Source organism: Natrix helvetica, assembly GCF_964273705.1.
Source record: "Natrix helvetica genome assembly, chromosome: 4".
NCBI lineage: Eukaryota > Metazoa > Chordata > Lepidosauria > Squamata > Natricidae > Natrix > Natrix helvetica.
This window is the reverse complement of record NC_138550.1, coordinates 77,278,186-77,302,839: the sequence shown is the minus strand read 5'-3', so window position 1 is coordinate 77,302,839 and position 24,654 is coordinate 77,278,186.

Below are 24,654 nucleotides of genomic sequence, written 5' to 3'. Positions count from 1 at the left end.
GCAGAAACCCATTTTGATCAGGGTGGATAAAATTATTCAAATATCTTTTAAGTCTTTCTGCCAATATTGAAGTGAAGATTTTATAGTCTGAATTTAGCAGGGAGATAGCCTATAGTTCTTAATTCATTGTGGGTCAGCATCCTCCTTTGGCACAAGTGTAATATATGCTTCTGACCATGATCTGGGTATCTTCCTCTTAAACATGACTTCATAATTTTTAGCAGTGGGAGATTCAATGATTCCTGTAATGTCTTATAAAATTCTGCTGGCAGTCCATGCAGACCTGGAGCCTTTCCATTATTTTGTTTTTTAAGTGCTTCACTTAACGCCATCATCATTATATTCCCTTCTAGCATCATTTCAGTTTCTTTAGATATCTTGGGTAGATTCACTTTCTGCAGGTATTGTTTAACTCTTCCCTCCTCTATGTTCCCTTGTTCATACAATTTTCCATAGTAATCTTGTATAATTTTTTTTCTTTTCTCTATTTCAATGGCAAATTTGCCCTTGATCGTCTATTAGTTGCATTAATTTTCTTGATTCTCTCTCTTTTTTCAGTTTATACACTAACCATCTACCTGGTTCATTTGCATCTTCGAAATAATTCTATTTAACACCTCTAAGTTTTTGTGCTAGTTCCTTCTTTTCCATTAGTCCAATTTTATGTTTAATTGTGTCCCTTTTTATTTTAATGTCCTTTTTTGTGGAAGTTTCTGTAGCTCTTTTTCAAGTCTCTTGTAATCATCCTCTACTGTTTTAAAAGTTTGTCTTTTTTTAGTATTTCTTTTCCTTGTATAGTCTATTATCAAGCCTCTAGCATAGGCCTTCGTTGTATCCCAAAGATTCTGCATTGATGTGTCCTCTTTTCTGTTTTCTTCAAAGAAGAAAACCAATTCTTCCTCCATTTTCTGTACAAAGTCCTTTTCTTTTAATATGGTATTGTTTAAAGTCCAACTAGATCTTCTCCTTTGTTCTTTCCATTTAATTGTCATTGGATTGTGGTTTGCCCAGGTACTTGTTTCTATGTCAATTTCTTGAATGTTAAAAATCAATTCTGTTGACATCCATATCATATCTATTCTAGACCATGATGAGTGTCTGTTTGAGTAGAAAGTATATTGTCTATTTTTAACGTTTCTTTCTCTCCATGCATCTTTTAAATCTATTTCATCTGTCATTTTAAAAAATATATTCTCTTCTCATCTCTCTCTCTCTTCTTGGTACTTGTTTCAGAATCACAATCTCCTTATCTTTATATTTTAATGTTTCATCTTTTGCCATCTGTAGTATTTGTGTTTTAATTACTTTCTTAGTAAATCTTATATGGACTTCTCTTGGCAGCTTATTTTTCACTGCATATCTTGTGAAAACTCAAAATGCCTTGTCCATTCCATCCATCATCTTCCCTTGGTTATCTTCAATGCTTCTGCCAGGATTTCTATCATTATTTCTGCCAAATTTTCTCCCTTTCCTTGTTCTATATTTTGAAATCTGAGCTAAAATTCTGATCTGTCAATCTCCCAACCAAATATTCCACTCTTATCTTTTTCGACCATGCTCATTCTGCTATCAACATCTCCAATTTTTTTGTCTCTTTGTTCATCTTTTTCTTCAATTTTTTGAAATCTACTCTCATGTTTCATCATCATTTGGTGGATATTCTCCATTTTTTCATCTGTTTTTTCTGTCCTTTGTTCAATATTCTCTGTTCTCTTTTCAATATTCTCTGTTCTTACTTGTATTTTTTGAATTCCTTACATAATCATCTGCAACGTCACTTCCTTTTCTTTTTCCTGCTGCAACACCATCTGTATTGATCTTAGTCCTCCAGATGGTGAAGATGAAGAAGTTGGTTTTGAAGAGCCAATGGCCCTTATCTTTTTACTCATTTCCAAACAAGTGATAAACTCTATGGTAGCTGAGCAATACAAGGTCTTCAGGTTCTTCTATACCTTAATTCACTTATATGGGGGGCAAATATAATCAGGCTCTTGTATGCCCTAATCCAATTAAGTAGAGTGGGATAACAAGCTCCAGCAGAAAAAAAGGAAAAAAAGTATATATCTGTTAATGCATCCAAAAGAAAACAGAAAAGAAATACACCTTTCTTTAAAAAAAAAAAACCAAGCACCTTCTCCAAAAAGCCTCAGTTCAGCTGAGAATAGCTAAGTGAGGGGGAAAGTAGAGAGGTAACACCAAAGAAAAAACAAGAGTAAAAGAAGAAGAAAAACAAGCTTTCTGACAAAAAGAAGAAAAAAGAAACACTGCCACTATAGAGTCCAAGGCTCTTTTGTTAAGTTCCAAGCAAAATTGACAATTCTCTTTCCAATGTCACTGCTATCTTCTTTCTTTCAAGTCCAAGCTTTCTTTCAACTCCAGACTCCAACCACTGATAGTTTCCCAGAGGAGCACCTGTATAAACACTCTTCCATGCTCATCCCACTATCATTATCAGTAAACAGGCTTAGAGTCCTTAAAATGAAACACCAGTTCTTGCTTCTCTCAAAGTTATCAAACACTCAAATGAGAAAAAGAAAATAATGTTTCCAAGCCTCTGGGTGGAAGTGTTACTTATTTTCCTTTACTCTCACTTCCCTCCCTGTATTCAAAATAAAAAGTTTTTTTAAAAAAGGGAATTTTAAAAAAATGTAATAAGGCATTAAAAAAGAGAAAAAAAGGAAAGTCTTAAACAATAAAAAATATTATGTAAATTATTTTAAAAAGGAAGGAAGAGAAAAAAGAGAAAAAAACCCAGTTCAGTTTAAAAATTAAAAAAGCATTTGTAATAGTTCCAGCAATAAAAAGGGTTGAAAAAAAAAAACACTAAGTTTGACTCAGGCTTAATCTCACTGCTTGACCTCTTCTGTCTTCAAATTTAACTTTATTTTTAGTCTTGCTGGGTGTTCTCTCAAATAGTAATGAATAAAGGTTATCTCACCAGATCGACACACTGTTCTCTCTCACTTTTCTTCCATTCCGGAGCTGTCCCAACTTCAGTGGCTTTAATGGCCGCCTCTTTGCTGCTGGAAAAAAGGGCTTCTCCTGGATTTACCAGGGACTCCCTGTGTCCCTGGGATCAGCAGGATATGCCCTTCTCTATCACCGTCTCTATGGGACAGTTTAGGTCCAAAAGGACCGTCCAATGACAGAGATATCAATGGCGATCTTGGCGCTTTAAGATCGTGTGTCGTACCATCGCAACACCAGCCCCGCCTCCCAAAAATAAGATTGTTTTAACTGTTAATTTTTTAAATTATATTTTTTTCTAATTTCCAGTCTTAATTGCATTGATTGAGGTGTGTTTTAAAAAAGAGAGCATATAAACCCTAAACTAACTAATGAATAAACAACCTAGCTCTTGTTTAATATATTCAGGATAATTCATTATTTTCTAAATAATTATCTTTAAAAGGGAGCTCCTGTTTTACAACAATTTGGCTCTCAGAAATCTTCTAAGCAGGATCCCTTTCTGCTCTTTTGCAAGTCACTTTAAATAATCCTATTGCCAATTTCCCAGCCAATGATGAAGAGATAACTAAGAAGATACTAGACCAGTGTTGGAGAACTGAGTGCCAAAATGGGAGCATGCAGAGGAGAGCAGCCGTCCAGTGCACATGCATGCACCAGGAAGATGATCTTCTGGTTTCCGGCATGTGCATGCGCATCCAACACCTGGTCTTCTGGTTTCTGGTGCATATGTGGACACGAAGACCAGGTGGTTATTGTGCATGCATGCATCAGAAACCAGAGGAGCAGCCACCCAGTGCACATTCACACACTGGAAAAATGATCTTCTGGTTTCTGGCATGCATGCAGGGGTGAAGACCAGCTGGCTGGTGCACATGCATGTGCCAGAAAGTGGAGAATCATCTTCCCGGCATGCACATGCACACCGGGCGGCTGCTCTTCCAGTTTCCAGCACTCCCAAACGCATGAAAACCCGCTGGCTGGCGCACCAGAACCCAGAAGAACAATGAGATGGCTCTGCATGCTACTTCCAGCACATGAGCCATAGGTTCACTATCATGGTACTAGACTGTGCAGATAGACTTACACTGAAAATCAAATGGAAAAAAACACAGAATATTATCAAACATGGAACTTATTTTACCAGTGGTTGGAAAAAAGGAGTGGAGAGTAAGAATGGCATCTGTATTGTTAAGCAAATTAAATATCCAGCCAACACAATGTTAATTAAGCACTAAGAAATATAATTAATAGAAAATTAATAAAATTTATTTTTTTAAAAAAATAAAATCTTCCAAGCAGGATCCCTTTCTGCTCTTTTACAATTCCCTTTAAATAATCCTATTGCCAATTTTCCAGCCAATAAGGTGGTGGTCCTACAGAGAGGACCAGCCTTACTTTATTGTCTGCATTAGAAAAATAATAACCATACTAATAATTTTATTCAGGGACAAGAAACTTTAAACATAAGAGTGGAGCAGTTACCTTAAAGGCAAAATGTATATTTAAACACAGTGCATGCTTAAACCTCAAACTCACCCTGCTCCCTTGCAAATGGCCACAGCAACAAATGTATCTGCAAAAAACTCACTACTTGACCATGGTTGGAACCTTGAGTCCTGCCTTATCCAGTTTACTCTTCTCTTCTTGACTCTTCAAGCTTTGGTCTCTCTCACCCCTCAAACCCATCCATCCCCCAACCAATTCCCCTAGCTAGGTAATGTGTAGGTAAATAACTATATGACATAGGCTAATTTCACTTATACCCTTGTAGTGTTTCATAATAATTTATGTCTGTTCAGTCCTGCTATTTGTGGAACAAGTTGCTCTTAGGTGCCAGTGCTATGATACAATAATTTGCCTTAAAGGGATGGGTTAAGTATTACTAATAGAAGCCCCTTATTTCCCTTCATATCTAAATCATGATATTGTTTAAAAAAAAATGACAAAACCAAGGTTACTGATTTGAAATGTTGACAAATCACAGATGGCACTATTTATCTGATTTGCTGTTTTTGGATACCATTGTCTCTGAATCCTTTTTTGATCCAAGATTAAACTTATGCAGGTACAGGAGCTCTAACAACAGTTCCATTAATTTTACCTCAAGCATAAAGCAAAATAAAGTCTCCTTTGAGTCAAGCTTGATTGTTCATTTTCATGGTTAAGTCTTTATAGGTGGGTATTTTTTTAATGACAGCATGGAAGCCATTTGCCATTGCCTACTATGAAAATATTCTTTTGTCTTCCAGCCAAATCTACAGCCCCTGTCGTCCAGGGAAGCCTCCCACCAAAGGCATATCCAGGCCCAATCCTACTTAGCTTCCATGCCTACCCAAGTATTACTATCTGCTGAGGCAATGACAAATAAGCCAGTGCATTTTGCACATTGTTTTGGACTCCTTATGCTGATAGTTGAACTTGACTAGAAATAAAATATGTAAGCAATTTATAGCATCAAAGGATCTCAACCAATTCATGGGAAGGTGCACTGGCAATTATAATTGGCATATATATTGTCGATATGAATGCATGTAAGCAATTTTAACTATGCATTTTACAGGATTCTGATCTTGGAATGTCTCCATCTCCATTCTTTCCATTTCTTCATGGGACTAGGCCAGTGGTGGGCAACCTTTTTTTTCAACTGAGCCAAATCTCGCCAAAACCACGATTGAAATTTATTTTGAGAGCCACATTTTTAAAACCGAAAATACATAGGATGGTACACTGTTTTTAGTTTCAATAAACTCTGGCATTTGAAGCACGCAAGTCTTAAAGCTGTCAAGTTACAAGATCCTTGCACCCCTAACCCTTTAGAAAAAAAACCCCCAGGGGTCTTCAAACCTGACAGCTTGAAGACTTGTGGACTTCAACTCCCAGAATTCTGAGAATTGAAGTCCACCAAGGGCATCAATCATATTAGCCCAGGGATCTGCAAAATTGGCTCTTAAGACTGGTGGACTTCAATTCCCAGAATTCTGAGAATTGAAGCCCACCAGTCTTAAAATAGCCAACTTTGCAGACCCCTGTGTTAGCCCAAAGCCTGGTGCTGGGCCTTGCTCCCCCATTGGTGGAACCCCAAGAAGCGAGGAGGCAGAAAAAGAAACGCAGGCTAAGGAGCTTTCCCCCCCCGCCCCCTCCCAGCAAAAATCTAACCGGGGAGCCGGGCAGTAGCAAATTAGCCAATCATGCGAGGAAAGCGAGGTCTGACCGGGTGGGCAGCGAAACTCCAGGGCTCTCTGTTCTAATTCCCTGTGAAAACTGTTGCCTCTGAAGCGTTTGCTCTGTTTGAACCTTTAAGCGTCCCTTTCCTTTTTCTTTTCAACCCACAATGATTAGGGAGGATCCTGAAGTCGGGCGGGGACGAGAAGCGAGGAGGCAGAAAAAGAAACGGAGCTCCGTTTCTTTTTCTGCCTCCTCGCTTCTCGTCCCCGCCCGACTTCAGGATCCTCCCTAATCATTGTGGGTTGAAAAGAAAAAAGGGAAAGGGGCGCTTGTTTTGAAGTGCCCGAGAGGAGGGAGGGGAGCGGGCGCTTCAAAACAAGCGCCCCTTTCCCTTTTTTCTTTTCAACCCACAATGATTAGGGAGGATAATAATCCGGCACACAGAAGAGCCACATTAAAATGTGTAAAGAGCCGCTTGTAGCTCGCGAGCCGCGGCTTGCCGACCACTGGACTAGGCACATGGTTCTGAGTGTAAAAATGTAGCATTTTTTTTAAAGAGCCCTGGAAATTAATAATTTATGCAAGGGAGCTGATTTGTTCATTTGTAAAAATTCCTTTTAGGAAGCCTCATTTTTGAAGATATTATCTCTCCATTAGAAGGCTTGGAGAATTCTTTACCACAATGTATGCTTTTTTAAGGTGAGAATTGCAAAGAAACCAGAGATTTTAATTTGCCTGTGTGCATACTTTCGTCTTCCACATGCCACACTTTTCACAGTAAAAATATAAGGTGTAAATAACAAGTCATTATGTACAATCAACCAGTTCAACAACCAGTTCAGCACTTCTGTTTTCATACTCTGTTCTCCTATATTACCAAAATAATTAAATTAAATTTCTATATCATAATTTCAGCTCAGACTCCCATCTGGGCATCAATAACAAGGCAACTTCATCAATAATAACAAAAATGACATTTCTGAAGCCTGTTTGGAACTACACAGCACATATGTGTACACACACTCAAACATACGCTAACAGATACCAAGAACAAATGAAGCTTTTTCTCCCTCCCTTCTTGCCACTACAATCTTTTTTTTTAAAGAAACACTTGATTTTCAAATCTGTCCTCTTTCTTGCATGTAGTCCTGATAAGGAATCTCTTCAGTGAAGAATTTGCTAGATTTTTGACAGATTAAACTAGGCCTTTTCTGAGGAAAATTATGATTTTCTAGTTGACAATATATTCTCTGTCATCTGAAACAAAACAAGCAAGCATTTGGAACATTTTCCCTTTAAAAAAAGAAAAAAAGTTAAAGTGATTCCCCCAAAAGGAGTGGGTGTGTGTTTGATTTCAGACTTTCTATAGTATTGGTACAAATATATCATAAAGTAATGTCTTATTGTAAATTAAATAAAAACATATACAGATTAAACTAGCAAAATGACATTAAAATTATATAACAAAAAAATCTCTCCAAGCTTAAACATAAGTATAAAAATGCATGTCTGTTAATAAGAACAAAAATATACAATATTTCTATAATCATAACAAATCTAATAATTAAATCCCCAAATTAACAAAAAAGTCAAATTTATTACTTTAAGAACTGAACTTTTCATTTCACTTCATTTTCATTTAAAATGTCAATAACAATGTAGTTCTTGAAATGTTTTCACAACATTTTGAAAAAAGGATTAAAAGAGAATTTTCTTATAAAATTATACTAATTCCTGTTACTATGTCAGGATTTTTGAATTTCATTTTCATTTTGTTGAAAGCCACAATGATTTGGCAGTATATAACTTTATTTATTATTTAAAAATCTGTTCATAGTTTTAGAGTGACAATTTAAAATTTACAGATGATTTATATGAGTTCTTACTGTGTAATATTTGCACATTTCTAACTTGCTCTGAGAACTAAATCTGGGGATCCAGAAATAGCCATCCCTTGAAATGCCCATTTTGATCCATTTCTGCTAACACTATCCAGGATGGTGCAGTGTGCAGAGCTATGGAATGACACATTTGGAGCAAAAGTTGGTTGAGGGTTTTGAATCAGGACAAAGTGAGGTAACATAGTTCTTAGTAGCAATTTATCCAACTTAATATCTGCAATTTTTGCAAGGGAATTTCTATTCCTTTCTCAGATAGGCTCTATGAGTTCTGTAGCTATGACTTTGCATGGCATAATTTTATTTTTCATTTCACCTTCTCACCTGAACTAACTGTTTTTACATCTCTTGGACACAGTTATCCTTTAGATTTTACACTTATTCATATTTTGTTATGTACTCCTTGGATAAAAAAATAATCAAAATATACATAAAATGCACATTTTAAGATAAAAGTGTTGAAAATGCATATTTTGAAGGAAATTGATTATTATGCGTAAAGTATTAAAATTGGTTCCTAAATTTGGATGCATATGGAATACATTTTGTATTGGTTTGTATGTCAGACATAGACAAACACAGAAACACGAATACTGAACCAAAACAGAAGCCCGGAATAGACTGACCTGTCTGTATTTCTGTCTCTCCTGTCCAAACTGGTTTCTCATTAAAAGTACTGTGTGGTATGCACTCTAAGGGTGTGGCAGCATTCCAGATTTCATAGGATTATTTACTTTTTTCCATTTTATATCAGAGGCAAGGCTGTAGATTCAGAAGAGAAAATCTAACATGAACTTGCTTTCCTTCCAGCTCACAAGACAAATTCTTTTTGAAGCAGAAACATTCTAACCCCAAAGGAGGTTGTTTTGGAAATGGGTGATGAATGGAAAAGGAAAACCTAGGTACCTAGGTATTCCTGACACCACTATAAGTCTCATTCAAGTATATATTTATACCATTAATGTGGCTAGCCGAAATCATTATGTAATTACGTACAAATAAACAATCTTACTTTCTATTCTTTTTTCCACTGTGCTAGTCGGAATTTAGCATGTTATCGGTCTTCTTGCAGTTCTCTATGAACAATTTTTGTTTGTCTTGCTTGCTCTACTAACTAGCTCCAATGAAGGTGAGCCAAGAGATTATAAAATGATGAAACATTTAACCTACAGATTAAAAGAATATCCTCAATTATTTACATAACAATTCAAATTAACACATGGGAAGCTTTCAAGTTTCAATCGAGAATGAAGATAAGAATCCCCACAAAAATAGGTAAGTATCAAATGACCTTATAAACAGCATAGCCAATAGATTTAAAGATGATCATAATATTTTGATTCTTAGTTATTAGTTAAATATCTTCTTGTAAAGATTTATTGTTATGAATTAACTTCATTCAACCAACAGAATTTTATAAATGCCCCACGAACAAATGCATTTACTAAAAAATACAGTCTCTTTAATGAAATATTATTAAAACTATTAATAAAGAGAGGGAACAGATAGATTACAAAAACAATCTTTTCCTAAATAAGAAATAATTATAATCCTAGATGCAAATATTAGATTCAGTGTAAGAGACATACATAGATTTAGATAATAGGCTGTCAATAAATATTAAGAATTTACTGACTATATAATCCAATTAAAAATAGTATAAGGACTATATTATGTTTTGTTTTTAATATAGAAAAGAGGTTAGAATGTTTAGAATGTGAATATTCGTAATATAATCTTAATAAATCTGGAATATGGGGCAAAATGTATGAATATTATTTGTTTGTGGTATGGGAATGCACACACATGTGCACACATGCACACACACACAAACTATACTTTATCTATAGAGCTTCCATTTTAGAATTTTAATTTTAATTTATTATTCTTGGTAATATATGAATTGTATATATAATTCCTGGCTACAACAACTACAACAAAAACAGATGTACATAGTTGAGACTAGAAACAAAGAATTCAACATGAATAAACGTGATGATACCTCACGGGTGTAGGTATTCTGGTTTTGTTGTATTCGGGTCTTTTCCCGTGTAAGATTGAGTTTGTCTTTGCAACGTTTCGGCAAGATCTCACCTGCCATCTTCAGGCTTGGGCTTAAAATGGGAACGGAGCTGCCGTCTTTCTGTAAATATATCTGGCTTAGATCTGACAATGGCATCGCCCTCCTCCCTTACATCAAAGGCACCACAGATAAAATCAGCAAAATTCTCCACAAGCACAATATCAGGACAGCCTTCATCACTGACCAAAAAATAGCCAACATCTTAAGAAACTGCAAAGACAAAATCCAGCTAGAAAACCAAGGAGTCTACAAAATACCATGTAAAATCTGCCAGGCAATATATATAGGACAAACAAACAGGAGAATAAATGCACGCATCACAGAACACAAAAATGCAGTAAGAAAAAAAGAAAAAACTTCCTCCCTTTTCCAGCACCTTAAAGCAACAGGACATGAAATCAACTTTGAAGGAGCCAGGTTAATCTCCAAAACAGAACACCACAACAAGAGAATAATTATGGAAGCCATTGAAATAGAGAAACACCCCCACAACATGAATAAATGTGATGATACCTCCCGCCTACCAAACATCTGGAAACCAGCCCTAGCCAACAAACGAACACCACCCACCACCCAAGCATATATATATGTTTTCATAGATTTTCACGGGTGTAGGTATGCTGGTTTTGTTGTATTCGGGTCTTTTCCCGTGTAGGATTGAGATTGTCTTTGCAAAGTTTCGGCAAGATCTCACCTGCCATCTTCGGGGTTGGGCTTAAAATGGGAACGGAGCTGCCGTCTTTCTGTAAATCTTGGTGGGAGGGGATGGGGTGCTGGCTTTGTTTCAGCAAGTGGAATGATTGGTTGTGTGGTTGTATCATGATTGGTAGATTGGTGCTGATTGGTGCTGGCTGTGTGTGCATTGTTGTTTTGTATTGTAACGGCTTGGGTGGTGGGTGGTGTTCGTTTATTGGCTAGGGCTGGTTTCCAGATGTTTGGTAGGCAGGAGGTATCATCACATTTATTCATGTTGTGGGGGTGTTTCTCAATTTTGATGGCTTCCATAATTATTCTCTTGTTGAGGTGCTCTGTTTTGGAGATTAACCTGGCTCCTTCAAAATTGATTTCATGTCCTGTAGCTTTAAGGTGCTGGAAAAGGGAGGAAGTTTTTTTCTTTTTTTCTTACTGCATTCTTGTGTTCTGTGATGCGTGCATTTATTCTCCTGTTTGTCTGTCCTATATATAGTATTTAGGGGGGTTGTGTTTTTTCTGGATGGCTATCAAGGCTTCTTTTATAGGCACTTGGTTGAAGAAGGATATGACATCGAAACTCACGAGTAGGTCGCTGGGTTATAAGTTTTGTTTCTTTATTGTTTCTATGAAGTGGAGTGAGTTTTGTACGTGTGAGGTGATGGATTCTGCATAGGGTTGGAGTTGTTGGCGAAGAATTTGGCAAGATTCTGTAGAAGTGAGCCTATGGAGCTGACTATGGGTCTGAGTGGTATTCTTTCTTTGTGTATCTTGGGGAGGCCATAGAGTTTGGGGCATCTGGAAGGAAACGCCACAGTGGTGATGAACACATCTGACTACCAAGCCAGACTATCCAACCTACTCCAAGACCCTGCTTACAAACCTATAAACACAGACCCCACCACCTACCTGGAAAAAACCACCAAATCCAAAATAAAAGCCTCTGCCATCAGTGAAGAGATCCAGCAAAGAATCATCCCCAGAGAGAAATCTTCCAGATGCCCCAAACTCTATGGACTCCCCAAGATACACAAAGAAGGAACACCACTCAGACCCATAGTCAGCTCCATAGGCTCACCTCTACAGAACCTTGCCAAATTCCTCGCCAAACAACTCCAACCCTACGCAGAATCCATCACCTCAAACGTACAAAACTCACTCCACTTCATAGAAACAATAAAGAAACAAAACTTACAACCCAGTGACCTACTTGTGAGTTTCGACGTCATATCCCTCTTCACCCAGGTGCCCATAAAAGAAGCCTTGACAGCCATCCAGAAGAAACACAACCCCCCTAAACACATCCTAGACCTGACCAACCACTGCCTAACCAACACATATTTCATCCATAATGGACAAAGATACAAACAGATAGAAGGAGCACCCATGGGATCACCCCTCTCTCCTGTCATTGCAAACTTATACATGGAACATTTTGAAACGAATGCCTTAGACAAATCTGAACACAAACCCAAACTCTGGCTTAGATATGTTGATGACACTTTCGTGATTTGGCCACATGGAAAAGAAAAACTGGACAACTTCCTCACACATCTCAACAACCTACACCCCAAAATACAATTCACCATGGAAATAGAAGCAAACAACCAACTTCCCTTTCTGGATGTCCTAATCTACAAAAAACCCAATGGCTCCCTAGGACACACCATCTACCAGAAAAAAACACACACCAACCGCTACTTAAATGCACAATCCCATCACCACCCTGCACAGATCAACTCTGTAGCCAAGACCCTCATCTCCAGAACCAAACGCCTAGCCGACAAAGACCACCTGAAAACTGAATTACACAAACTCACAAATGTATTAATCTCCAATGGATTCCAAAGAAAAACAATCACCAACCTAATCCAAAAGGAGACTCCCCCAAAAAACCAAGATACAGAACAGGAAAATGGCATCGCCCTCCTCCCTTACATCAAAGGCACCACAGATAAAATCAGCAAAATTCTCCACAAGCACAATATCAGGACAGCCTTCACCACTGACCAAAAAATAGCCAACATCTTAAGAAACCCCAAAGACAAAATCCAGCTAGAAAACCAAGGAGTCTACGAAATACCATGCAAAATCTGCCCAGCAATATACATAGGGCAAACAAACAGGAGAATAAATGCACGCATCACAGAACACAAAAATGCAGTAAGAAAAAAAGAAAAAACTTCTTCCCTTTTCCAGCACCTTAAAGCTACAGGACACGAAATCAACTTTGAAGGAGACAGGTTAATCTCCAAAACAGAACACCTCCACAAGAGAATAATTATGGAAGCCATCGAAATAGAGAAACACCCCCACAGCATGAACAAATGTGATGATACCTCCCGCCTACCAAACATCTGGAAACCAGCCCTAGCCAACAAACGAACACCACCCACCACCCAAGCCGTTAAAATACAAAACAACAATGCACACACAACCTGCACCAATCAGCACCAATCTACCAATCATGATACAACCACACAACCAATCATTCCACTTACTGAAACAAAGCCACCACCCCATCCCCTCCCACCAAGACTTACAGAAAGACAGCAGCTCCGTTCCCATTTTAAGCCCACAGCTTGAAGATGGCAGGTGTGATCCTGCCGAAACGTTGCAAAGACAATCTCAACCTTACACGGGAAAAGACCCGAATACAACAAAACCAGCATACGTACACCCGTGAAAATCTACGAAAACACACACACACACACACACACACATACATACATACACACACACACACACACACACACACACACACACACACACATATATATATATACATACATACATACATACATACATACATACATACATACATACATACATATATATATATATATATATATATATATATTTGTGTTACAACCCCTGGTATGCCTGAATATGGGAGGAAGGTCACACTCCCTCTTTCTGTCCTTCGGCTTCATCACAGAAGACCATGCAGGCAGAAAACCATATTTTTATTTTTAATGTTGCCTTTTATATTTGTGTTGTATTTGTACTGATAAATAAATAAAGGGAAACTAGTATAGATCTATTTCGAGCTAATTAGCTCTCATCAGCTAGCCATAGTTCAAATCCCAGTAAGGGTATGGCTAGCTGATGAGAGCTAATTAGCTCGAAATAGATCTATACTAGTCTCCCTTTATTTATTTATCAGTACAAATACAACATATATATATATATATATATATATATATATATATATATATATATATATATATATATATATATATATATATGTGTGTGTGTGTGTGTGTGTGTGTGTGTGTGTGTGTGTGTGTGTGTGTGTGTGTGTGTGTGTGTGTGTGTTGTATTTGTGCTGATAAATAAAGGGAGACTAGTATGGATCCATTTCAAGCTATTTAGCTCTCATCAGCTAGCCATACCCTTACTGGGATTCGAACCAGGGGCATACCAGGGGTTGTAACACAAATATATATATACACACACACACACATAATATATATATATGTATATATAACAACAATGTATGTGTGTGTGTGTGTGTGTTTGTGTGTGTTTGTGTGTGTGTGTGTGTGTTGTATTTGTGCTGATAAATAAATAAAGGGAGACTAGTATGGATCCATTTCAAGCTATTTAGCTCTCATCAGCTAGCCATACCCTTACTGGGATTCGAACCAGGGGCATATATATATAGTGTGTGTGTGTGTGTCTGTATATGTATGTGTATGTTTGTGTGTGTGTGTGTTTGTATGTAAACAGCTTATCTATTGGAGAAAATGAGGGCATTAGCCAAAATATTTATTTAATTTTAAATTTTGTTTTAGCTATAATAAAGGTAAAAGAAAGACTGCTACATTAGGCTGAATACTGTTCATAAAACAGGAAACCCTGCATTATTTAAAATAGTTTGATATTGTAATAAACTCAGTTTCAAGTTTTTATCCTAAAATAATGTACTGTATGGAATTAAATTGGCCAGATTTGCTTCCATCAAGTATAATTTATTATAATAAAGAATTAAAAAGAACAATCCTATTAGAGAACATGGGTGTTTGTGAATAAAAACCTTTAATCAAGGAAATATGATCAGGAAATTGAAATATATACATACAAGACTAAAGACGTTAAATGTTTCTGTTCCAGACTTAATTTCTTTTTTGAATAAACAGCAAAAGGGTGATTACAACTTTGATTTAGGAAAGTTACAAATAGTCTAAGGCTCCAGATGAATTTGAAATAATATTTTGGAATTAATTAGAAATAATCCCTGCTGTGGGAAAATTCTTTTCTTATGAATTCTCTTTTAAAAAATCACAATAAGATGAAACTTTGAAGATTGGATACTAGAGAAAACTGTAAGGAAGTAAAGATTACAATTAAAGGAGAAGAACAATTACATTTGATTTGTTTATGCAGAATGGAGCAAAATATTTTATCATTGAATATATCAGAGTATATTTTTGAATAGTGGACCCAAAAGTTAATTTTAAGTATATCTGCTCCTATAGATATTTTCCCTTTGGTTTTGCCCCATTAACTATTAGGGATAATTTTCAGTCCACATGGAATATGATAGCGGCAACCAAAGTCTCAGCCTTGGGCTTCTCTCCAGGTCTTCTACTCAGTATGGATATGACCAGGAAAAAGGACTCATTAAACAGCATGTAGCAGATACAGAGGACAAACTGAATCTAGCTAGGTCCCCAATCTTTAGTGCCAGTGAATCTAACAGCTACTCTACTTCCTAGATGACATATTTAACTAAACTTGACATACTTAACCATCAGAGGACACAGAAGAAACAACAGAGCATATGCTTTTTCAGTATCTTTATTACAGAGACATTCATAGTAGCCACATTTCACTAAGGTTTGCATAAATGCCCAGGGACAATTTTACATCTCTCTGCTTTCAGATACTAACCATGCTACAACACATAATGTACAATCCTTGGTGCTCTCAGAGCTTGGTTGTATGCTTGCAGATGTTTGCTCACTGCCCTGTCAGTGTTGGCAGGAGGTATTGTTTCCTTTGGCAGTTCCTTGATTAAGTTGTTGTTTACTGCTTGTTTGTTCATCTGAGTTGGTAGTTGGTAGTTCTTTGATTATTTTTTATTGTTTTCATGTCTGATGTTACTCCTGGGGTTAATACCGGCTTCTGAGTGTTGGCTGCTAGTGAAAAGGTGTCCTAACGTGTTGGTTTCCTTTTAGCATTTTTATTATCTCTTTTGAATGGTGTGTAAAATATTCTTTTGCCTGTGTTTTGCCTCTATATGCCTGTATTATGTGATGTTATGTTTCATATGTTGTAAAATTCAGGAGTTTTCATCATATCTTCTGACTCCTAATTGGTGTTCATAGCAAAGTGGATGCAAATACACACCTGTAAGAAATGGCACAACTATTAATCCTGTACAACAGTGCCCCCCCCCCAACTTTTTGGCACCAGGGACTGGATTTGTGGTAGACAAATTTTCCATGGACAGGGGTGGTGGTGGTTTTGGTTTTGCCTGCTCACCCGTTATTCACCTCCAGTTATGTGGTCTGGTTCCTGACAAGTCACGGTAACAGTTCATGGCCCGGGGTTTGGGGACCCTGATATACAAGATCTCTAAAACACTAAAACAGTATGTTAACTACAGTTTGTTTAAAATTCTTACTGCCTATTGTGCCCAGTTCTACCTGCAAAATAGCCATAAATATTGAATGGTTGATTGGATTTTGTCCCTCTCTCTCTAAAAGAATAGTATCAGTTGCTCAAATTCTGGTGAGAGATACTCAGAGATTAGAAAGTTTCTTCTGCCATTAGATCCACTTATGAGACATCAACCAATTATTTTGTAGTATTGGCAAGCCATCGCAACCCAGAAAGAATGGTCTTCAGGCTGTGTAATAACACAAATGCTATATTGATTTTACAGACCTTGGAGGGCAAATTACAGCGGCCAGTTGATTAAAGGACTTGCTCAATTATTAATAACATGCTTGAGCTGATTAACCAATTACTTTAATTTATAGATGAATACATTTACATAGGTACTAAAAATATAGTTTTGAAGAAATAGGTGTTTCATTTTTTCTGTTGATATAAAAAATGAAGGGAGGAAAGGAGAGGAACATAGATGACAAAGGATGATTATAGTAACAGTTCATCCTCTAATTCTTATTCTTAACCTCTATGAAACAGAAATGCTGGAATTAATCAAAGAGGCACTTAAGTCAAAAAATAGTTTTGATCAGTTTAGAATGTGACTTTATGCTCACTTGGGAGAAATGTTCACTGAAATCAGCGAGACTTATTTCTGATCTATACCACATTCTTTTATATCTTATGTGAGCTAGGACTTTTTTGCACTGGCTAGTTGTAACTATTTTTGAAACAGATGTGTCAGCCTTTACTTAGCTTCTTCCCATAGCAAATTTAATCTCCAGGTGTATTTTTCTGCTGTGGTTTGATCATAGCCTTTTCCTCTTATATCACCTGAAATACTCTTATCTGCCTTTGTGCTTGTTTACAGGCTAACCCAAACATTTAATTGGCTATTTTGAAAGGAGAGGAACACCCCTCAGCTGAAGCAACAGCTATCACTTACTGTAATAGGTTTCATGCCTTATTTTGTTTTGTACTGCTAAACTAGTGGAAAAGTTATGAGATGCTTCATAAAATATAGAATTGCTGGTTTGAAATCTGACAAAAACATTTTCTCTTTCCTCTCTCCCACACATATATGGTTTTTCTTTTAACTGAGGAGGAAAATTTCGTATCTAGTTCTTGAACAGACTAAAGAATTGTGGTGTCGTTTTTTGCCCCATCCACTATGCATTTTACAACTGTTTTGGAGCCTTTCCCTAGTGCATAGAAAATTCCATTAATACAATTTTTAATGAAATTATCTAGTATGTTTAACAGCAGTTTGGTTGAGGTGGGAAGGGCTGGAAATGAAAAATTCAACGCAGAGACATTTCATATTAAGAAACCAGTTGAGTAAGAAATAAGGATACTTGGAAGCAGTCATGATGGTCCTCTATGCAGAGTGTTTTCTTACATTATGTACTCATTGTTACGTAACCTTATTATGAGAAGATTATATGTATACATTTTCACCCAGCTTCCATTAATAACTGTTTTACTCATGCTCTACTTCAATAGGTGAAGAAAGAGGCAGCTATGGGAGGCATGTGAAAATGAATGATGCATCAAGGCAGAATTGTCAAACTAGATTTCATTGAGGGCCACATCAAGGTTGTGTTTGATCAGGGGAGCTCAAACGTGGCCAGGCTGGGTGTGGCCAGCTTTGTCACGATGTTAAAAAGTTTGCTAGGCATGAACTGACATTCAAGAGTTAAACTAAGAAACTTTATTGCGCAGGTCATAAAAGTTCTTATCTGAAAGTGATTTATTGCGCATGCGTTACACATTCCAAAATTCCTTTCTTCTTTGTTCGGCTGCCAACTTGGCAACCGGAGCTTTTTATTATCAAAATGTAACAATTAGTTATTTTCTGTTTCATTTACTTTTATTATTTTCGTATTAAAGTTTGTTTATTAATTAGAATATACTTGTTAAAGACTTTTATTTTATTTTTTAATATCTCAAAAGATATGCGGAAGGGAATCAGCCTCGGTCCATTGATCTCAGATTTTCCCAGGGCATTTTTCCCCTGACAACTTGGTATGCAGAGGTTGGTCGACAACTTGGCAGCTGAGATGGCTACAATTTATGGCTGTATTTTCCCTTCATGCTATCTAAAGATAACCGACTAAGCCTAATTAGCAATGTTGGAGAAAAAGAAAAAAAAGAAAAAGAAAGATGGGGCAAGCACAGACGGATCAGCTTCTTCTGACAAAGAATCCATTCCCTCAGACACAGAGGAACAACAAATTCCTTCAGGTGCCGAGCCAGATGTGGGGGAAGGAGCTACAGGACGCGACATCTATGAAACGAGGTCAGTGGTTCCTCCTTCTAAAATATCTCCAGGAGATTATGAATTTTTGGGGGCCAAGCCAAAACTTCCCACTCTACAAGAGCCACTCCATTCCCAGACCCTCGCAGATTATCAAACGATTGATGAATGGCAACTGCCGGCAGAAAAAAAATACTCCCACGCAGAAAGCAGATTTTATGAATTCCCCCCAGATGTTGATGAAGAAATGCAAAGCTATCTTGATCAAATAGAACGTTTCGAAAAATATGCTAGGGAGGCGAGAATGTGCTTTGAGGAGATAAAGCGAAGTAGGAGGAGCTCCCCCACTCCCAAAATGTCTGAGGACGCCATCTTGTCTTCAAAACAACAGCCTAAGACACACCCCACAGAGTTCATTGGTCAATTAGAACAAAGAGACATGTACACGTCACCGAGGTCACGTGGTCCCTTTGAGTCAACTGAACTTCCGCATACGTATAGACAACTGCAGCCAAAAAGTGAGGCTGCACTGCCATCAGCTGGTGGAGAAAAATCATTACAGCAAAAGATGAAGCAGTTGCACCAGAGTTTTAGAGATCTGGCTATGAGCCCTTTAGAAGCCAAAACTTTGCCCCCAAAGGTTAAGTCTTCAACACCCCCTGGCGGTGCTGAATCCTCCCTAGATGGAAAAAGGCAAAGTCAAAGGCGAATTCGAGGAAGCCAATTTGATGTTGCCACGCAAAGGCCAATGATGCAACCCCAGCATCCCCTGGTTCAACAACCAGCTTTGCAACCTGCGCAACAAATTGTTCCGATCCACATTCCTCAGCAGGTATTCACAGTCACCCCCCTGACTGGTGAGTCCAAATTAAAGGAGTCAGGAGAGAATTATAAAGCCTGGGTCAGTGAAATTGCGCTCTTGCTTCGAAGAGAAGGCACACATTCCATGGTTTTTAATCCTCCTCCTCAACCCTGGACACCTGCAATGAGAGACCTCAAAAACAGAGCAATCACGACTTTGCTCATGTCAATGGAAATTGAGATCCAAGGTATCTTTCCACCTGATGCAACTGCCCAAGAAATTTGGGCTATTTTGGAAGATTGCTACAGGCCCGTTTCAATTGAATCTTCATGTTTGCTCATGTCTGAGTTCCATGGTTCGAAGTTGAAACCTGGTGAACAAATTGGTGGACATTTGACCAAACTGAAAAGAATGAGAAGTGAATTGAGACAAAATGGCCATGTAATCGATGATATCCAAATGATTAGCATCATCATTAACTCATTGAATTATGAATGGAAAGATGCTGTTGCAAAGATTAACTACGTGCCTATTGCTCAACGCACAGTTAACCACGTTTGCAGACTTTTAGTGGAAGACGAAGCTATCAGGTTAGCTACACCACATCTGCAACGACCTCCAGCGTCAAAGGCTCCAGCCAGACGTCCCTTCCGAGGAAGAGGCTACGCTCCAAGGATGCCAAAGTGCTACACCTGCAACCGTGTGGGACATGACACCCGGGATTGTCCCCAACGAATTCCAGCTCCCGCCACGTACCAGCCCAGAGGAACAGATTCCAGAGGCAGAGGTAGAAGCGGAAGACAAGGCCGTCGTGGTCCAAGGCGTGATTCACAAGCTCCACTTGTGACACTGGCCATAACCAACGTTCCACAACCTGATCCAAAGTTCGACAGACGTCTTTTGTGGACTTTAGATAGTGGAGCAGCTGTGCACGTTACCCACAGAAGGGAACTTTTCACAGAGATGGGCGAACCAGAGCCCGAGTATCGAGAACTGTATTCCTTCACCAACCACACTTGCAAGGTTATGGGAAAAGGAACTGTTTACATTGAAGAACTCGATACACACATCCCTGATGTTTATTACATACCTTCAGCAACCAGTAATTTGCTTAGTCAAAGTAACTTGTCTAGAGATTTAAAGTTCCAGGTTCACCACCTCGAAAAAGCAAGTTACTTAGTTAAAGATGGTGATATTGTTGCTGAAACCATGCTGATTGGTGGTGTTTATTACTTAAAGCCAAAGTCTAAAGGGCAAGCACAGGCAAGTATGCAAACTCCAAAAAGGCACAACGCGAACCCAGAGAGAGTTGTCCCAGAGAGAGAAAACGTTACTGTGCCAAAGGCTCCTAAAGCCAACAAACAGAGAAAACAGAAACAGGTTGCTCAAAGCAAGCCTGAGGGTCCTCATGAAACTGTAAATGTTGAGAATTCACTAACTGGTAAACTTTTGCATTCCAGGTGTATTCACAAGTGGCACAGAAGATTGGGGCATGCCAGTTTCCGTGTTCTTAGAAAGATGCCGGAGTTCGCAAAAGGTTTGGATCTAAAGGGGTGTAAGGTGTTTTTGGATTGTGCGGTTTGCAAAAAGGCTAAATCCAAGGCGGCTCCAATTCCAAAACACGCTACACGCCGGTCAACACGCATTTTTGATTTGGTACACACTGACATAGTGGGTCCTTTCCCACCAACACTTGGTGGCAGAAAGTATTTTTTAACAATTGTAGATAATCATTCTAGATATGGATTTGTATATCCTATGAGAGAGAAATCTGAGACCTTTCAGATCTTTAAAGACTTTGCAGCTTTTGTTTCTACACAATACCAAGTTCGCATCGCCAGAATCCAGAGTGACCGTGGTGCAGAATTCATGTCTCAGCGTTTCCAGGACTGGATGCGTAAGAATGGAATTCTTCATCAGACATCTGCTCCATATACACCGGCTCATAACGGAGTCGTAGAAAGAAGACAAGGGGTTCTACAAACCATGATGCGTTGTCTTCTAGAAGATGCCAATCTCAGTAACGCATACTGGGGTGAAGCAATCAAGTATGCAAATTACATTGTCAACCGTACTTGGAGCAGTGTAATCAATCAAACTCCTTTCTACATGCTGTATGGCTACAAGCCTGATCTCAAGAACCTCCACATTTTTGGTTCATATGCTATGGTGAACACTCCTATAACTCAAGGACCAAAGAGACTGAGATTTATGGGTATTGATGATAATTCAAAATGGTACAAATTCATTGATACTAAACATGTGATTGTCATTTCACAATCTGCTAATTTTGAGGAAGACATTGACTGGTCCAGGATTCATTCCAATGATCCTGAAGTTTATTTTCCTAGAGATGGTGTTCCAGATGCCACGCAGCCTGATGATAATTCACAGGCAGATATTCCTTCTACCAGTTCTTCACAACCTGATGTTCCGTCTTCACAAGCCGCGGATGCTGATGCTAGCGACGAACGTGAGGACGAGGATGATGATGATGAAGAAGAAGAAGACTGGTCTGTTGCTCCTAGATGCTCCAAGGGGGTCACAAAAGGAATCCCTCCACAACGTTATTCATGGCAACTGACAAAGTCACCATTACCTTTGATTTGCAACGTTACTCTTCCTCCAGAGACATTCACACAAATCAAACAGCTTCCTGATTCAGAACAAGACAAGTGGTATGATGCAATGCAGGATGAAATGGACAGTTTAAAGAAACTTAATGTATTCACACCTGCAAAACCTCCAGCAAACAAGAAAGTCATTGGCACCCGATGGGTCTACAGAATCAAGAAGAAACCAAATGGTGAGTCTTTATACAAAGCCAGACTTGTAGCTCAGGGTTTCGCTCAACGTTATCCTGAGGACTACACAAACACTTACTCACCAACAGTCAGAACTGAAAGTGTAAAAATTGCTTTAACCACTGCAACTATTCTTGGTTTAGAAGTTTTTCAATTTGATGTGGACACAGCTTATCTACATGCAGACCTAGATGAAGAGATCTACGTGAGAAGCCCTCCAGGATTCCGAAAGCAAGAAGGGGATACCTGGTTCCTGAACAAAAGTCTTTATGGTCTGAAACAGTCAGGTTTAATGTGGTATTTATGTCTTACTGACAAACTAAATTCAATGGGCTTTATTAAGTCCGAAACTGATGAATGCGTGTTCACAAAAAGATCTAACAATGCATATGAGATAATTCTTGTTTATGTTGATGATATTGTTTATATTGGTCCAAATAAGAAAATGAGTGAGATTTTTGCCAAAAGTTTGCAGAGATACTTCACACTAAAATCTTTAGGACACATTAGCACTTATTTAGGTGTTCAAATTGAAAAGACACAGAAGGGGTTTAGTCTTTCACAAGAAGAGAAAATTGACCACATTCTACATCATTGCAACATGAAAGATGCTAGCACAACAAAGACACCCATGCAAACAGATTTTCACAACTTAACACATGAACCAAGTCCTGAGTTCGAGGATCAAACACTTTATCGTTCAGTCATTGGTTCACTATTATATATTAGCAGTTGGACCAGACCTGACATCGCACTTAGTGTTAATCTTTTATCACGACACGTAGGTAAGGCAACACAATTTCATTGGTCATGCATTAAGAAGTTATTGAAATACCTGAAACACACTAAACACATGAAGTTATTGCTAGAACCAACACACACTGATCAACCAAAGTTGATTTGTTTTTCTGATTCCGACTGGGCGAGCGACAAGAAGTCACGCAAAAGCACTTCTGGTTACATGATGTTCCTAAATGGTTGTCCTGTTTACTGGCAAGTGAGAAAACAGAGTTTTGTTTCATGTTCATCTACTGAAGCTGAATATGCTTGTGTTTCAGATGCTTGTAATTCTCTAACGTGGTTTGATGCTTTGATCACAGATATCTGGACACGTCCGATTCGACCAATCACCGTGATGGAAGATAATGTATCTGTGGTTTATATTTCTGAGTCACATTTTACAGGTTCTAGGTCCAGACACATTGTCATTCATTATCAAAACACAAAGCAATTAGTTAAGCAAGGTTTTGTTAAATTGCAATATGTTTCTACACATGATCAGATCGCAGACATGCTTAACAAACCACTCGCCGCAAATCAACACGAGTATCTGCGAAAGAAGATGTGCCTTAATTGATGATTTGATGACGTCAGCCCAGACTAGCAAAAGAAGGGGTGTCACGATGTTAAAAAGTTTGCTAGGCATGAACTGACATTCAAGAGTTAAACTAAGAAAGCTTTATTGCGCAGGTCATAAAAGTTCTTATCTGAAAGTGATTTATTGCGCATGCGTCACACATTCCAAAATTCCTTTCTTCTTTGTTCGGCTGCCAACTTGGCAACCGGAGCTTTTTATTATCAAAATGTAACAATTAGTTATTTTCTGTTTCATTTAATTTTATTATTTTCGTATTAAAGTTTGTTTATTAATTAGAATATACTTGTCAAAGACTTTTATTTTATTTTTTAATATCTCAAAAGATATGCGGAAGGGAATCAGCCTCGGTCCATTGATCTCAGATTTCCCCAGGGCATTTTTCCCCCGACAAGCTTGATATCCATTGGTCTCCTACAGACCTCTGCCAGCGAAAAGGGAGCTCAGGAGCATTGCTGAGCTTCGTTTTCGATTGCAGAGGCACCTTCACTGTTTCCAGGGCATCCCCGCAGGCCAGATCTAAGCACCCTACAAGTTGGATCCAGCTCATGGGCCTTGAGTTTGACACCCCTACATCAAGGGTTCATCATTGTAACCTGAACAACTACAGAGGGGTGGCCAACTTTTCAGGCATCAAGGGCTACATTTTAGCCTATTGAATTTCACGAATGCCATAATTTACCCCCTTGGGACACAGACATTTTTTCCCAACCTTCCCCCCCTCCCCTTCATTAGATTTTTAAGGTCATAATCAGAGTGGTGAGCTTTTGCAAGTTGTTCAAATCAAAACAGTGCTGCCAGTATTTGCTATCGTGTGACTGGATTTGGGGCTATTTTGAAGATTTGGGCAGCATTTAAATGTGCAAATCAAAACTGATTGCTTCTTTAGGCTTGTGCTCCAATTCGGTGCAGGTAGTCCTTGAATCCAATTCATTTAGTGACTGTTCAAAATCAGAACGGCATTGAAAAAAGTGACTTATGATCATTTTTC